Source organism: Arachis stenosperma, chromosome 8, assembly GCF_014773155.1.
Source record: "Arachis stenosperma cultivar V10309 chromosome 8, arast.V10309.gnm1.PFL2, whole genome shotgun sequence".
Taxonomy (NCBI): Eukaryota; Viridiplantae; Streptophyta; class Magnoliopsida; order Fabales; family Fabaceae; genus Arachis; species Arachis stenosperma.
The window spans coordinates 18,959,479-18,975,803 of record NC_080384.1 but is presented as its reverse complement, the minus strand read 5'-3'; positions in this window follow the sequence as shown (position 1 = coordinate 18,975,803).

Here is a 16,325-nt window from a genome sequence, read left to right as displayed (position 1 = left end):
CAATGAGAGTTCGTCCAGTTGCTAGGAAAGGTCTTCCTAGAATGAGAATTGCACTCTTGTGCTCCTCCATTTCCAGCACCACAAAGTCAGTTGGAAAGGCGAATGGCCCAACCTTGACAATCATATCCTCTATTATGCCTGATGGATATTTAATGGAGCCATCAGCAAGTTGGAGGCATATCCGGGTTGGTTTGACTTCTCCAGTCAACCCAAGCTTTCTGATAGTGGATGCAGGTATTAGATTGATACTTGCTCCAAGATCACATAGGGCTGTCTTGGTGCAAGCACCTTCTAATGTGCATGGTATCATAAAGCTCCCTGGATCTTGAAGCTTTTCTGGTAAGCTTTTCAGAATGACTGCACTGCATTCTTCAGTGAGAAACACTTTTTCAGTTTCTCTCCAACCCTTCTTATGACTTAGATCTCTTTCATGAACTTAGCATAAGAAGGTATTTGCTCAAGTGCCTCTGCAAACGGAATCTTTATTTCAAGAGTCCTTAGATAATCTGCAAAGCGGGCAAATTGCTTATCCTGCTCCGCTTGGCGGAGTTTCTGAGGATAAGACATCTTGGCTTTATATTCTTCAAGCTTAGTTGCTGCAGGTTTATTCCTTACAGAAGTGGTTGAAGAAGCCTTTTTAGAGGGATTACTGTCAGCACTCTCAGCTGTCTGATCCTCCCTTGGCGTCTGAACGCCAGGAATGGGTGAAGTTTGGGCGTTAAACGCCAACTTCTCTCCCTTTTCTGGCGTTTGAACGCCAGAACTGGGCAAGGAATGGGCGTTTAACGCCAGCTTTCCTTCCCTTTCTGGCGTTTGAACGCCAAAAGTATTCCTCTCTGGGCTCTTACTGTCCTCAGAGGGATTTTGGGTGGTGTGGCTTGGTTATCCTCTGTCAATTGTTCCTTATTTGACTTTTTGCTCTTTTGAGTGGTGTTGTTCAGTGTCTTCCCACTCCTCAGTTGAACTGCGTGACACTCTTCTGTTATCTGTTTGGATATCTGCTGTTTTGCTTGATTCAACTGCAGTTCTATGCTCTTGTTAGCAACTTTAGTCTCATGGAGCATCTCTTTAAATTTTGCTAACTGTTCTGTCATCAGGAGCAATTGTTGATTAAGCTCGATCATCTGTTCTTGAGGATTAGGATCAGTGACTACTGCCATGACTTCCTCTTTTGGAGAGAACTCATTGCTAGAGTACAAATATTGGTTTTTAGCAACAGTGTCTATAAGCTCTTGAGCCTCTTCAATTGTCTTCCTCATGTGTATAGATCCACCAGCTGAGTGGTCTAAAGACATCTGAGCTTTTTCTGTAAGTCCATAGTAGAAGATGTCTAACTGTACCCACTCTGAAAATATTTCAGAGGGGCATTTTCTTAGCATACCTCTATACCTCTCCCAGGCATTATAAAGGGATTCATTATCCTCTTGTTTAAAGCCTTGGATGTCCAGCCTTAGCTGTGTCATCCTCTTTGGAGGGTAAAAATGATTCAGGAATTTGTCTGATAACTGTTTTCATGTCTTTATGCTTGCTGTAGGTTGGTTATTCAACCACCTTTTAACTTGATCTTTTACAGCAAATGGAAACAGTAATAGTCTGAAGACATCCTGATCCACCTCTTTATCATGTACTGTGTCAGCAATTTGTAAGAACTGTGCCAGAAACTCAGTAGGTTCTTCCTGTGGAAGACCGGAATACTGGCAATTTTGCTGCACTATGATAATGAGTTGAGGATTTAGCTCAAAGCTGCTTGCCTTGATGGGAGGTGTACAGATGCTACTCCCATATGCAGCTGTAATGGGGTTAGCATATGACCCCAGAGTCCTTCTGGACTGATCAATCCCACTTAGGTCCATAGTGGATAAGGGGAACTGATATGGATTGCAGATAGATAAATTTTTTTTTTTGAATTAACCGAAAAATAAAATAAAAACAAAAGGAAAATAAAATAAAATAAAAAAAATTCGAAAATTAAAAGAAAATAAGATCAAAGCAAATTGAAAACTGAATCAATTAGTTAATTAAAAAGATTTTTGAGATTAGCAATTAGAAAGATATGATTGAAAAATTTTTATGAAAAAGATTTGATTTTTGAAATGAGGAAAGAGAAAAACAACAAAATGACACCAAACTTAGAATTTTTAGAAAATCAAACACTAATTTTCGAAAATTTTTAAGGGAAAAACACAAAGAGGACACCAAACTTAGAATTTTTATGGATCAAAAAGGGACTAAGGACATGCAAAATCGAAAATTAAAAGAAAAGCAAAAGCATGCAATTGACACCAAACTTAAAATATGAAACTAGACTCAACTAAAAGACTCTAAACCAACAAAAATAAAATAGTCCTAATCTAAGCAACAAGATAAGCCGTCAGTTGTCCAAACTCGAACAATCCCCGGCAACGGCGCCAAAAACTTGGTGCACGAAATTGCAATCACACTTTTGCAATCCCGCACAACTAACCAGCAAGTGCACTGGGTCGTCCAAGTAATACCTTACGTGAGTAAGGGTCGATCCCACGGAGATTGTCGGCTTGAAGCAAGCTATGGTTATCTTGTAACTCTTAGTCAGGATATTAAAAATTATCAGGATTGATTGTGAAAAGCAAAAGAACATGAAATAAGTACTTGTTTTGCAGTAATGGGGAACAGGTTGAGGTTTTGGAGATGCTCTATCTTCTGAACCTCTGCTTTCCTACTGTCTTCTTCTTCAAACACGCTAGGCTCCTTCCATGGCAAGCTGTATGCAAGGGTTTCACCGTTGTCAGTGGCTACCTCCCATCCTCTCAGTGGAAATGTTCAACGCACCCTGTCACGGCACGGCTATCCATCTGTCGGTTCTCAATCAGGCCGGAATAGAATCCAGTGATTCTTTTGCGTCTGTCACTAACGCCCCGCCTTCAGGAGTTTGAAGCTCGTCACAGTCATTCAATCATTGAATCCTACTCAGAATACCACAGACAAGGTTTAGACCTTCCGGATTCTCTTGAATGCCGCCATCAGTTCTAGCTTATACCACGAAGATTCTGATTAAAGAATCCAAGAGATATCTACTTAATCTAAGGTAGAACGGAGGTGGTTGTCAGGCACACGTTCATAGTTGAGAATGATGATGAGTGTCACGGATCACCACATTCATCCGGTTTAAGAACAAGTAATATCTTAGAACGAAAGCAAGCATGATTGAAGGAAAAACAGTAGTAATTGCATTAATCCATCAAGACACAGCAGAGCTCCTCACCCCCAACCATGGGGTTTAGAGACTCATGCTGTAGAAGATACAATGAGAAACGTGTAAAGTGTCATGAGGTACAGATACAATGTCAAAGATCCTATTAATAGTAAGCCAGTAACCTAGGGTATACAGAAATGAGTAAATGACGTAAAAATCCACTTCTGGGTCCACTTAGTGTGTGCTTGGGCTGAGCATTGAAGCTTTCATGTGTAGAGACTTTTTCTGGAGTTAAACGCCAGCTTTCATGCCAGTTTGGGCGTTTAACTCCAATTTTTATGCCAGTTCCAGCGTTAAACGCTGGAAATTCTGAGGCTGATTTGCAACGCCGGTTTGGGCCATCAAACCTCGGGCAAAGTATGGACTATTATACATTGCTGGAAAGCCCAGGATGTCTACTTTCTAATGCCGTTGAGAGCGCGCCAATTGGACTTCTGTAGCTCCAGAAAATCCACTTCGAGTGCAGGGAGGTCAGAGTCCAATAGCATCTGCAGTCCTTTTCAGTCTCTGAATCAGATTTTTGCTCAGGACCCTCAATTTCAGCCAGAAAATACCTGAAATCACAGAAAAACACACAAACTCATAGTAAAGTCCAGAAAAGTGAATTTTAGCTAAAAACTAATAAAAATATACTAAAAACTAACTAGATTATACTAAAAACATACTAAAAACAATGCCAAAAAGCGTATAAATTATCCGCTCATCAGATACCTGAGGGGTGTCAGTGTATTTATAGTGGTGAACCAATAACCACCGTTGGAGTAGTGCCATATTTTTAGGGTGTTAACCGTCCCATTATCTTAGGGAGGTTAAGATATGGCTCGTGGAAGTGGTTAGAGAGATTCTAGGGGCAGTTACTTATTTGAATGAGTGTTTATCCGCCAGCTAATCTCGTGCCCGACTTCCTTAGAACAGGTCGTGGTGAGTACCGACTTCATAGGATGAAGATTGGTACTGGTGAGGCCCAACCCTTTGGATTAGGTCTTTTGCTTGATCCTGGGCCTTTATTATTGGGTTAGGGTATGAACAGTATGTTATAGGATTTATGTGATTAATTAATATAAAACATATAAATAATGCTATCAAAATACTTTTTTAATATTTTTTATAAATAAAAGTTTTTAAAGCAAAAAGATTAGTAAGTAATAAAATGAGAAATTAATTTTTTAAATTAAAATAATAGAATATATATTTTATGAAAGTTATAAAATTAATAGTGATTAATTTTTTTATTATTTTATTAATTTTAAAAGATCTAAATTTTTTTATATTATGTTTTAATCAAAGATGACACTCAAATAAAGACGTTTGAAATATATTTTTTTTAAAGATATTTTCGTGTAATTAAAATTTATCATACATAATTGATTAAACTGTGTGTTATTTTTGTCAAAATTAGCCCAGATAAATTAATTTGATCGAGAAAATAGTGAATCAAATTTTGAACGGTCTAAATTAATATTATTTTTTATAAAAGATGACTACAATACTCTTATTATAAAAAATGTCTAAAATATTCCTTATATATATATATATATATATATATATATATATCGAAAACTCTAAATCCTAATCGTATGACAATAGAGAAGTAAAGGACTAGAATTTAGGATTATTAAAATTAATATATATAATAGGAGTATTTTAGTCATTTTCTATAATAAGAATATTGTAGTCATTTTTTATGAAAAATAATATTAATTTAGACCAGTTTAAGATTTGATTCATTATTTTTTTTGTCAAATTAATTTGTATGGCCTAATTATAATAAAAATAGCACAGTCTAATCGATTATATATGTTAACTTTTAATTATTAAAAAATATTTAAAAAAAACGTTTTAGGTATCTTTATCTGAGTGACTTCCTTTAATCAAAAGTCTTTAGTTTAAATTTCATCAATATAACACTACAATAGAGATGGAGAGTAACGGTGGAAAAGTAGCGTCCATGGTCATACTCGTTGCAGATTAGTAAAATTGTGGTAAAAGTGAGCTGCAATCTGACAGAAGTCACAAAACTATCCAAGATAGCGGCTGGACAGTAAAAATCGCTACGAAATTGGGCATATATATTTTTAAGATTCAACAAATTATCTTTTTTTTTTGCGCAAACAAAAATGGAAATAGAAAGGAAAAATAAATAACTAACATAGTTCATTAAACTGCCAAAATTTAATTTTATGTCAGTTAAAAATCGTTGCTAATTGGAGAAAAAATTGCCGCAAAACAGCACTTTTATTGTAGTTAAACTTTAGAAATTCATCTAAATGTTAACTCATTTTTTTTTATAGATTAATGTTAAAAATCCCTTTATTCATAAGTAATATTACTAATAATAGGTAAATTAAATAATTTAATTTTTTATTTTAATATAAAATTAGTATAATAAAATAATAGTGAATATTATATAGAGCTATAAAATATTCTGAAACTGGAAATATGAAATGGTCTGAACATAAATCCGAATTTGAGTCATGATTGTCTGAAGCCTGAACTCTGAATGTTGAAGTTTTAAGAATAGGTGTTTAAGGAATAAATGATTTGTTTTATGATATATATTTTTGGATATATCTGTAATGAAAAATTATTATTTTATTTTAAATTAAATTTTAAAAATTGCTATTAAAAAGTTTATTTAAGATTAAAAATTAATTAAAAAATGATAAATTCATATTAGTGATATATTAACCATAAATAGTATAAAACAAATGACTTAATTTATCGTTATAGCACATAATTTTATTTATTTATTTATTTATTTATTTAAATATTTTATCATCAGTCTATGAGCATGAGGCGGTGACCGAGTGACCGTGCCTGCAAGTAATCTCCGGGATTCAGGTGATGGTTTCTTTCCCTGGTCAACCGCAAACGATTGCATAAATCTCTTGGTTAACAATAAATTTTTAAATAAAATTTAGATTTACTAAAAAAAATTAATAAATAGGTGATTTTCTACTTTTAAATAATTTTATATTTAAATTTATCTAAGTGATTTGAGTTATGTGTTTTTTTTCTTACGCTTCTTTTTCTTCTTCATTTCGGATGTTACGTCTTTTTTTTATTCTCTTCCTTTTTTTATTATTTTTCAATTTCGTTACCGTCGTTATTGACAACACCTCTTTCTCTTTCTCCTCCTCTTCCTATGAGAATTTCGTCTCCTCCTTCATTTTTACTATTCTCATCTATCATTATCATCGTTATCGTCATTATCTTCTTCTAATACGTATCGTCGTTATCGTTATCATCGAATTCAAATTTATATAATGGACAATTTTTGGTTCATTTGATATTATGCAATGATTTTGTTTTGAGCTAATTTTCGGTTCATTCGAGATGCAAGTGTTTCTGAATTCGAATTTATATAATAGACAATTTTTTGTTCATTTGGTATTATACAATAATTTCGTTTTGATAATATTTTTTGTTCATTCGATACGCAGGTGTTTTTGAATTCAAATTTATATAATGGATCATTTTCGGTTCATTTGGTATTATATAATGATTTCGTTTTGATAATATTTTCAGTTCATTCAATCACTACACAAAGAATCAAAATCAATAAAGATGTTAATAAAATGTTGGTATTGTTGGTGATGATGACGATAATACTGATGAAGGAGGAAGAAGAAAAGAAAAAGAAGAAGATAAAAAAATTCAAATATAAAAGAAAATAGAAGGAGGAAAAAAAGGAGGAAGAGAAGAAAATAAATGTGATGATATAGTGTGATGACTGAATGATAATGAAAAAAAAATAAAAAAAAGAAAAAGAGAAGAAGAAGAAGCAGTCAAAAGAGGAAGAATAAAAAAAAAGACGAAAAAAACAAAATTTCACAGCTTAAACTAAATGATTTAGATGAACTTGATGTAAAATTATTTAAATGTATAACGAAACTCTTATTCGGTAAACAACAACAAAATTAATAAAATATCATTTTAGTATGACATTTAAATTTATATATCTTAAAAATCTAAATAAATTTTATGTATCCACTCAATCTCAGGGTACTAAAATTAATTATTTTTTAAATTCGTAATTTAAAAAGTCATTTTTAACACAAATTTAATTATATAATTGTATAAAATTTTTTATGTTATTAAAAATTAAACTCTTTAAAATATACATGAGTCCTAAATGAGTTTTTGTATTTTTTGTAAAAAATTTTTTTTACTTCTATAAAATATAAATTTATTTTTTTTCACGTTGGCCTAATCAAATTTAAAAGATAAATATTTTTAATCTTTGTAATAAGGTTTTTTTTAATTGATAATATAATAAAATATTTTGCTAATAGTATATGTTAAAGTTATTATTAGTCTAAATTTAGAAAGTTTTTTATTTTAATAAATATACAATAAATATATCAAAAACTAAATTTGTATCTTTCTATATAAAATTTTTTTAGTTAATAAATTTAGCATATTTACTTAGAAAACACATTAGTTAAATTCAAATTATAAGTGTAACAATGTAAGCATTAAGTAAGTAGTACATTTGAAATATTTTTATTTATAGTAATTAATTTGCAATAAATATTTTATTATTTATTATATTTAATATTGTGAGAAAAAGATTATAGAAGAAAAATAGCTACCGACGAAAACTGAAATATAACCCATTACGTATTATAAAATTATTTTTTTATTTTTTAAAATAGCAATAGATATTGAGAGTAAAAGGAAATATAATCCAAAAAAATAATTATGGTTTTATTATCTAGTCGGTCGGAGTTGCCACTAATCTCATTTTGGATCACACACACTGATTTTTTTTTTTTCACTAACAGTTCGGCACGTTATCCTGATCATATGGCACGTGAAAGGGTACGGCACAGAAAGAGAAACCCATGTTTGATTATAACCTTCGTCATTAAACCAATCCTTTCCTACTGGTCTTTGACGACCAAATTGGACAAATTATTGCGATCTCTGCTATTTTTGCTGCATCATTTCTTTCTTTTTTCCCAATAAAAGGTTACGACAACAATGACTATGATAAGATATAAAACCTTGAGTATACTGCTAGTATTCGCTTTTGAATTTTAATATGGAAGCATAGCTGGTGCTAGACACTCATGTGGCGAGGAGAGGTGACATTGGAGTGATGTCAGAGAAAATAGAATTCGGACCGTGCGACTGAGAAGATGCAATTCGGACTGTGCGGATCGTTCGATTTATTGCTATCTTCACCCACGTGTCGTTGGCCAAATGCTCCCCAGAGACAGTGTCCATTTAAGTATTTAACACAACTAACCTCCTTTATTGCATGAGTAAACCAGGATTTCACTTTTTCTTTTTTCTCTAGCCAACTTCGAAGTCTTCATCTTCTTCCTCCCTCAACCATTTCTGCTTCATCTGTTTGAACTAAAAAAACCCAAATGTCAAAGAAATCAAAACCATATGGATAAGAGATTCATTTACTGTGAATTAAAAAAACGAATGTTAGAGAATCATTAGTATCAATTTAAACCAATTAGTATCGTCTATATTTATATAGTATATCTGTATATTAATTATAGGATTCTATGCCTTTATTATTCTGATTCATTTAGCACCTATAAATACTCCTTGTATATTGTACCTTTCACACAACTCAATAATACACTTTTCAGATTACTTTCTCAGTCTCTTGTTTCTAACATGGTATCAAGAGCTTAGGTTCCTTTTTTTTTTTTCAATGAATATTAGTTCATAGCCCCATTATTTTTATTCCTTTCCAGCAGTGTTCTTTGGCCTCTTTTTTCGTTCTCTTCTCGACGCTTTGGTTCGTCACCCCGTAACCATCTTGTTCGCCTTGTCGCTGTGATTCCAACGCAACCAGACCCGCCGCCATCCGCCGCCGGACGCGCCGCTACTCGCCGCCGAAAGACGATGCCACGACCAGGTTATTCTTCCTTCCAGCTTCCACCCGTGCCTATTTGCTCCCGATTTTCGCTTTGTTTCTGACGCTTTGGTTCGTCACCTCCGGCATCATTTTGTTCTCCTCTTCGTCGGCTTTCCAACGCCGCCGAGATCGCCGCCATCAGACACCGGACGCGCCGCCGGAATCCTGCTGCCCGCCTCCCTTGTTTCTCCTTCAGAAGGTTCAGCAGCCGTTGGATCCGAGATCCAATCGGACGATCCTCGTGTCGCCACGTGTCGTGTTGCAGCTCCCTTGCCCGACCCGCGCACACCCACCCCGACCCGTGCATGCCCGGTCCGACCCACCCGCGCCTCCACCTGGCTGCCAACGTGTCTCTCTCCCTCCTCTCAGGTGATGCCACATGTCCTTGTGTTGCTGACGTGGTGCTGACGTGGCGCTGACGTGACAGACAAGTGGGATCCTCCCTAAGATTTTTTGGTGAGCTCTTTCTGATTTTGCCATCCATTTCCTCATTTTCTGCTCAGAAATTGCAGTTTTTCTCTCCTCTCCTTGTTCTCTATGACTACTTTTATGGAAAAGTCAGATGTCTTTGCTGCCACAGACAAAAGGGGGCCTTCTGTCGCAACTGTAACCGTTTCGGGCACCCGTTCTCCAGCTGTCCCTCTGTTGAATGTCGCACATGCCACCAGAAAGGTCATATTAGCTACCATTGTACGCAATTGTTTTGCCATTATTGCAAGCTCTCGGGACATTTGATTACTACCTGTCCTACTCGCCCACCACGTCCTGCGCCTGCTTCTACTGTTGAATCTACCACCACTGCTTCTCTCAACCCGTCTTTTGTCTCTCTATCTGATATTGCGTCTCTTCTTCAACGTCTTCTCTCCCTTTATGGTAATACCCCTGCTGCTTTTTCGACCCCTCCAGGTACTTTTAAATGGTATTTTGACTCGGGATGCTTTAATTATATGTCTCCATTGCGTAATCTCTTCTCGTCTCTGTCTGCCACTACAAATGGGCCTTCTGTCAATACTGCAAACGGTTCCCTCTTGCACCCAACACACAAGGGTTCTATATCCCAGTCGACTCTTAATCTTCCTGATACTTATTATATTCCCAAATTAAACTTTAATCTTATTTCTGTTGGTCAACTTGTTGATCTAGGTTTTGAAGTCACTTTTTCTGTTTCTGGTTGTCGTGTACAGGATCCTTGGACGGGACAGATCATCGGGACTGGACGTAAGGTCGAAAGGTTGTTTGAACTCGAAAAACTTCATATTCCTCATGTACCAAATCTCTGTGCTACTTCTTCTCCCTCTACCCTTCACTTATGGCATCAACGTCTTGCCCATACCTCCTTAGGAAAACTGCGTCCTCTTGTGTCTCAGGGTGTTTTAGGTCAGGTTCCAAATGAATCTTTCGATTGCATTTCTTGCCAAACTGCCAAACAACCTGCTTTATCTTTTCACAATAACTCATCTCTTGCTTGCTCTCCTTTTGATCTCATTCACTCTGATGTTTGGGGCTCCGCTCCCACTGCCTCTATGGGCGGAGCTCGATACTTTGTCATTTTCATTGATGATTATTCCCGTTTTACTTGGGTTTATTTGATGACTAATCGCCATGAGTTACCCCAAATCTATATCAACTTTGCTACTATGATTAAAAGTCAATTTTCAAAGGTCATTAAGGTTTTCAGACGTGATAATGCTATGGAATACCGTGATTCCAAACTCTTAACCTTTCTTGCAGAACAGGGTACTTTGTCTGAGTTTTCTTGTCCTGATACGTCGCAACAAAATGGTAGAGCTGAACGTAAATACCATCACATTCTTGACTCCGTCCGTGCAATGCTCCTTTCTTCTTCGTGTCCTGAGCATACTTGGGGTGAAGCTGTTCTTACTGCTGTTCATGTTATTAATAGACTCCCTTCTTCTGTTTTTGGTAATGTTACTCCCTTTGAGCGTCTTTATCATACCTCCCCAGATTATAGTTCTCTTTGAGTTTTCGGATGTGTATGTTTTGTTCTTCTTTAGCCTCACAAACATAGTAAACTTGAACCTCGGGCTCGTATGTGTTGTTTCCTTGGTTATGGCACTGAACACAAGGGTTATCGTTGTTGGGATCCTCTCTCTAACGTGTCCGTATATCTCGTCAAGTTGTCTTCTGGGAGCATCACATGTTTTCTCGGTTCTCATTCTTTGAGTCAATCCCTACTACTTAGTCACCTCTGTTTACTAACCCCCATGTTGATCTTTTTTCTAGTGATGATTCTACAGATTCTATCTCGAGTGACCTTCCACAGCCTCCTGTTCTTCCGCCTTCTCCATCTCCCAATGATTCCAGACCGGACGATGATCCTGTTCCTACTGTCATGCCTCCTCCTCCCGCTCGTTCTTCAAGGGTAAGGAATCCACCTCCTCATCTTCTTGATTATCATTGTTTTTCTACTATCCTTCATCAACATGAACCTAAGTCATTCAGAGAAGCCTCCACAAACCCAAATTGGCAACAAGCAATGCAGGAAGAAATACAGGCACTTGAAAAGGCACACACTTGGGATTTGGTTGATCCTCCTTCTGCTCAAGAAGTTGTAGGCAGCAGATGGGTATACAAGATTAAGACTCGCTCTGATGGTTCTATTGACCGGTATAAGGTGCGATTGGTTGCTCAGGGTTGTACGCAAGAGTATGATATTGACTATGAAGAGACTTTTGCTCCTGTTGCTCGTCTCACATCTGTTCGCGCTCTTCTTGCCATTGCTGCGGTCAAATGGATGTGAAGAATGCATTTCTTAATGGAGATTTGAAACAGCATGTATATATGAAGCCCCCTCCGGGCTATTCTTGTCCCTCCGGCAAAGTTTGTCTCATTCGCAAAGTGCTCTATGGGCTTAAGCAAGCTCCTCGTGAATGGTTTGACAAGTTCAGCACTACCATATGCAGTCTTGGTTTCACTTGCAGTCCTCATGAGCATGCTCTCTTTATTCGTAAAAGTGAACGTGGAGTCGTTCTTCTACTTCTGTATGTTGATGACATGATCATTACTGGGGATGATGTTGATGGTATCTCTGATCTCAAGGCCTCACATCACCAAACCTTTGAGATGAAAGATCTTGGTTCTCTTAGCTATTTTCTTGGTCTCGAGATCATCTCCACCGATGATGGCATCTATCTCTCTCAGGCTAAGTATGCTTCAGATCTTTGGTGCGCGAAATTGTGAACAATACTTTTCACAACTCTCATAATCCCCGGTAATGGCTCCAAAAACGTGGTAGCCCAATACCATGGCATTACACAACTTCGCACAACTAACCAGCAAGTGCACTGGGTCGTCCAAGTAATACCTTACGTGAGTAAGGGTCGATCCCACGGAGATTGTTAGCATTGAAGCAAGCTATGGTCATCTTGTAAATCTTAGTCAGGCAAACTCAGATGTGTATGATGATGAACGAAAATAACATAGAAGATAAAGATAGTGATACTTATGTATATCATTGGTGTAAGAGCTTCAGACAAGTGTATGAAGATGCCTTCCCTTCCGTCTCTCTGCTTTCCTACTGCCTTCATCCAATCCTTCTTACTCCTTTCCATGGCAAGCTCGTGTAGGGTTTCACTGTTGTCAGCAGCTACCTCCCATCCGCGCAGTGAAAGCTAATGCACGCACTCTGTCACAGTACTGCCAATCACCGGTTTGGTTCCCTCCCCTACCGGAATAGAATCACTCTTTTGCGTCTGTCACTAACGCCCAGTAGGTTACAGGTTTGAAGCACGTCACAATCATTCAATCATTGAATCCTACTCAGAATACCACAGACAAGGTTAGACCTTCCGGATTCTCTTGAATGCTGCCATCAGTTCTTGCCTATACCACGAAGACTCTGATCTCACGGAATGGCTGGCTCGTTTGTCAGGCGAGCACTCGGTTGTCAGGCGATCAACCATGCATCGTGCAATCAGGAATCCAAGAGATATTCACTAAGCCTCAGATGCTTGTAGAACAAGAATGGTTGTCAGTCACCTTGTTCATGGGTGAGAATGGTGATGGGCGTCAATCATCACCTTCATCATGTTGAAGAACAAGTGATATCTTGGATAAAGAACAAGCGGAATTGAATGGAAGAACAATAGTAATTGCATTAATACTCGAGGTACAGCAGAGCTCCACACCTTAATCTATGGTGTGTAGAAACTCCACCGTTGAAAATACATAAGAACAGGGTCTAGGCATGGCCGAATAGCCAGCCTCCCAAAGGTCTAAGATAGCATAAAACAAAGATAGCTACCAAAGGTCCTCGATAAAGCTCTCTAATACAATAGTAAAAGGTCCTACTTATAGAAAACTAGTACATAGATGAGTAAATGACATAAAATCCACTTCCGGGCCCACTTGGTGTGTGTTTGGGCTGAGCAATGAAGAAATTTCGTGTAGAGACTCTCCTTGGAGTTAAACGCCAGCTTTAGTGCCAGTTTGGGCGTTTAACTCCCAATTAGGTGCCAGTTCCGGCGTTTAACGCTGGAATTTCTTGAGGTGACTTTGAACGCCGGTTTGGGCCATCAAATCTTGGGCAAAGTATGGACTATTATATATTGCTGGAAAGCCCAGGATGTCTACTTTCTAACGCCGTTGAGAGCGCGCCAATTGGGCTTCTGTAGCTCCAGAAAATCCACTTCGAGTGCAGGGAGGTCAGAATCCAACAGCATCTGCAGTCCTTTTGAGTCTCTGGATCAGATTTTTGCTCAGATCCCTCAATTTCAGCCAGAAAATACCTGAAATCACAGAAAAACACACAAACTCATAGTAAAGTCCAGAAAAGTGAATTTTAACTAAAAACTAATAAAAATATAATAAAAACTCAACTAAAACTACCAAAAACATACTAAAAACAATGCCAAAAAGCATACAAATTATCCGCTCATCACAACACCAAATTTAAATTGTTGCTTGTCCCCAAGCAACTGAAGATCAAATAAGATAAAAAGAAGAGAATATGCAATGAACTCCAAAAACATCTATGAAGATCAGTATTAATTAGATGAGCGGGGCTTTTATCTTTTTGCCTCTGAATAGTTTTGGCATCTCACTCTATCCCTTGTAATTCAGAATGGTTGGCTTCTTTAGGAACTTAGAATCCAGATAGTGTTAATGATTCTCCTAGTAAAGTATGATGATTCTTGAACATAGCTATTTATTGAGTCTTGGCTGTGGCCCAAAGCACTCTGTCTTCCAGTATTACCACCGGATACATACATGCCACAGACACATAATTGGGTGAACCTTTTCAGATTGTGACTCAGCTTTGCTAAAGTCCCCAATTAGAGGTGTCCAGGGTTCTTAAGCACACTCTTGTTTGCCTTGGATCACAACTTTATTTCTCTTTTTCTTTTTTTTTTTCGGTTTTTTTTTTCGTTTGCTTTTCCCCTTTTTTTTTTGTATTCACTGCTTTTTCTTGCTTCAAGAATCATTTTTATGATTTTTCAGATCCTCAGTAACATGTCTCCTTTTTCATCATTCTTTCAAGAGCCAACATTCATGAACCACAAATTCAAAAGACATATGCACTGTTCAAGCATACATTCAGAGAACAAAAGTGTTGCCACCACATCAAAATAATTAAACTATTGTAAAATTCAGAATTCATGCAATTCTTTCCTTTTCAATTAAGCACGTTTTTTTATTTAAGAGAGGTGATGGATTCATAGGACATTCATAACTTTAAGGCATAGACTCTAAGACACTAATGATCACAAGACACAAACATGGATAACCATAAGCATAAAATCGAAAAACAGAAGAATAAAGAACAAGGAAATCAAGGAACGGGTCCACCTTAGTGATGGCGGCTCTTTCTTGCTCTTGAAGATCCTATGGAGTGCTTGAGCTCCTCAATGTCTCTTCCTTGTCTTTGTTGCTCCTCCCTCATGATTCTTTGATCTTCTCTAATTTCATGGAGGAGAATGGATTGTTCTTGATGCTCCACCCTTAGTTGTCCCATGTTGGAACTCAACTCTCCTAGGGAGGTGTTTAATTGCTCCCAATAATCTTGTGGAGGAAAGTGCATCCCTTGAGGAATCTCAGGGATCTCATGGTGAGAGGGGTCTCTTGTGTACTCCATCCTTTTCTTGGTGATGGGCTTGTCCTCATCAATGGGGGTATCTCCCTCTATGTCAACTCCAACTGAATAACAGAGGTGACAGATGAGATGAGGAAAGGCTAACCTTGCCAAAGTAGAGGTCTTGTCCGCCACTTTGTAGAGTTCTTGAGCTATAACCTCATGAACTTCTATTTCTTCTCCAATCATGATGCTATGGATCATGATGGCCCGGTCTATGGTAACTTCGGACCGGTTGCTAGTGGGAATGATTGAGCGTTGTATGAACTCTAACCATCCTCTAGCCACGGGCTTGAGGTCATGCCTTCTCAATTGAACCGGCTTTCCTCTTGAATCTTGCTTCCATTGTGCGCCCTCTTCACATATGGTTGTGAGGACTTGGTCCAACCTTTGATCAAAGTTGACCCTTCTAGTATAAGGATGCTCATCTCCTTGCATCATAGGCAAGTTGAACGCCACCCTCACACTCTCCGGACTAAAATCCAAGTATTTCCCCCGAACCATAGTGAGATAATTCTTTGGATTCGGGTTCACACTTTGGTCATGGTTCTTGGTGATCCATGCATTGGCATAGAACTCTTGAACCATCAAGATTCTGACTTGTTGAATGGGGTTGGTGAGTACTTCCCAACCTCTTCTTCGGATCTCATGGCGGATCTCCGGATATTCACCCTTTTTGAGTGAAAAGGGGACCTCGGGGATCACCTTCTTCAAGGCCACAACTTCATAGAAGTGGACTTGATGCACCCTTGAGAGGAATCTATCCATCTCCCATGACTCGGAGGTGGAAGCTTTTGCCTTCCCTTTCCTCTTTTTAGAGGTTTCTCCGGCCTTGGATGCCATAAATGGTTATGAAAAAGCAACGCTTTTACCACACCAAACTTAAAATGTTTGCTCGTCCTCGAGCAAAAGAAGAAAGAAGAGAGTAGAAGAAGAAGAAATGAGGAAGAGGGGGAAGGTGGTGTGTGAAAATGAAGGGTTGAAGAAGGGTATATATAGGAGAGAGGGGGGTAATGGTTCGGCCATGGAGGGTGGGTTTGGGAGGGAAAGTGGTTTGAATTTGAAGGGTGAGGTTGGTGGGGATTTATGAAGGATGGATGTGAGTGGTGAAGAGAAAG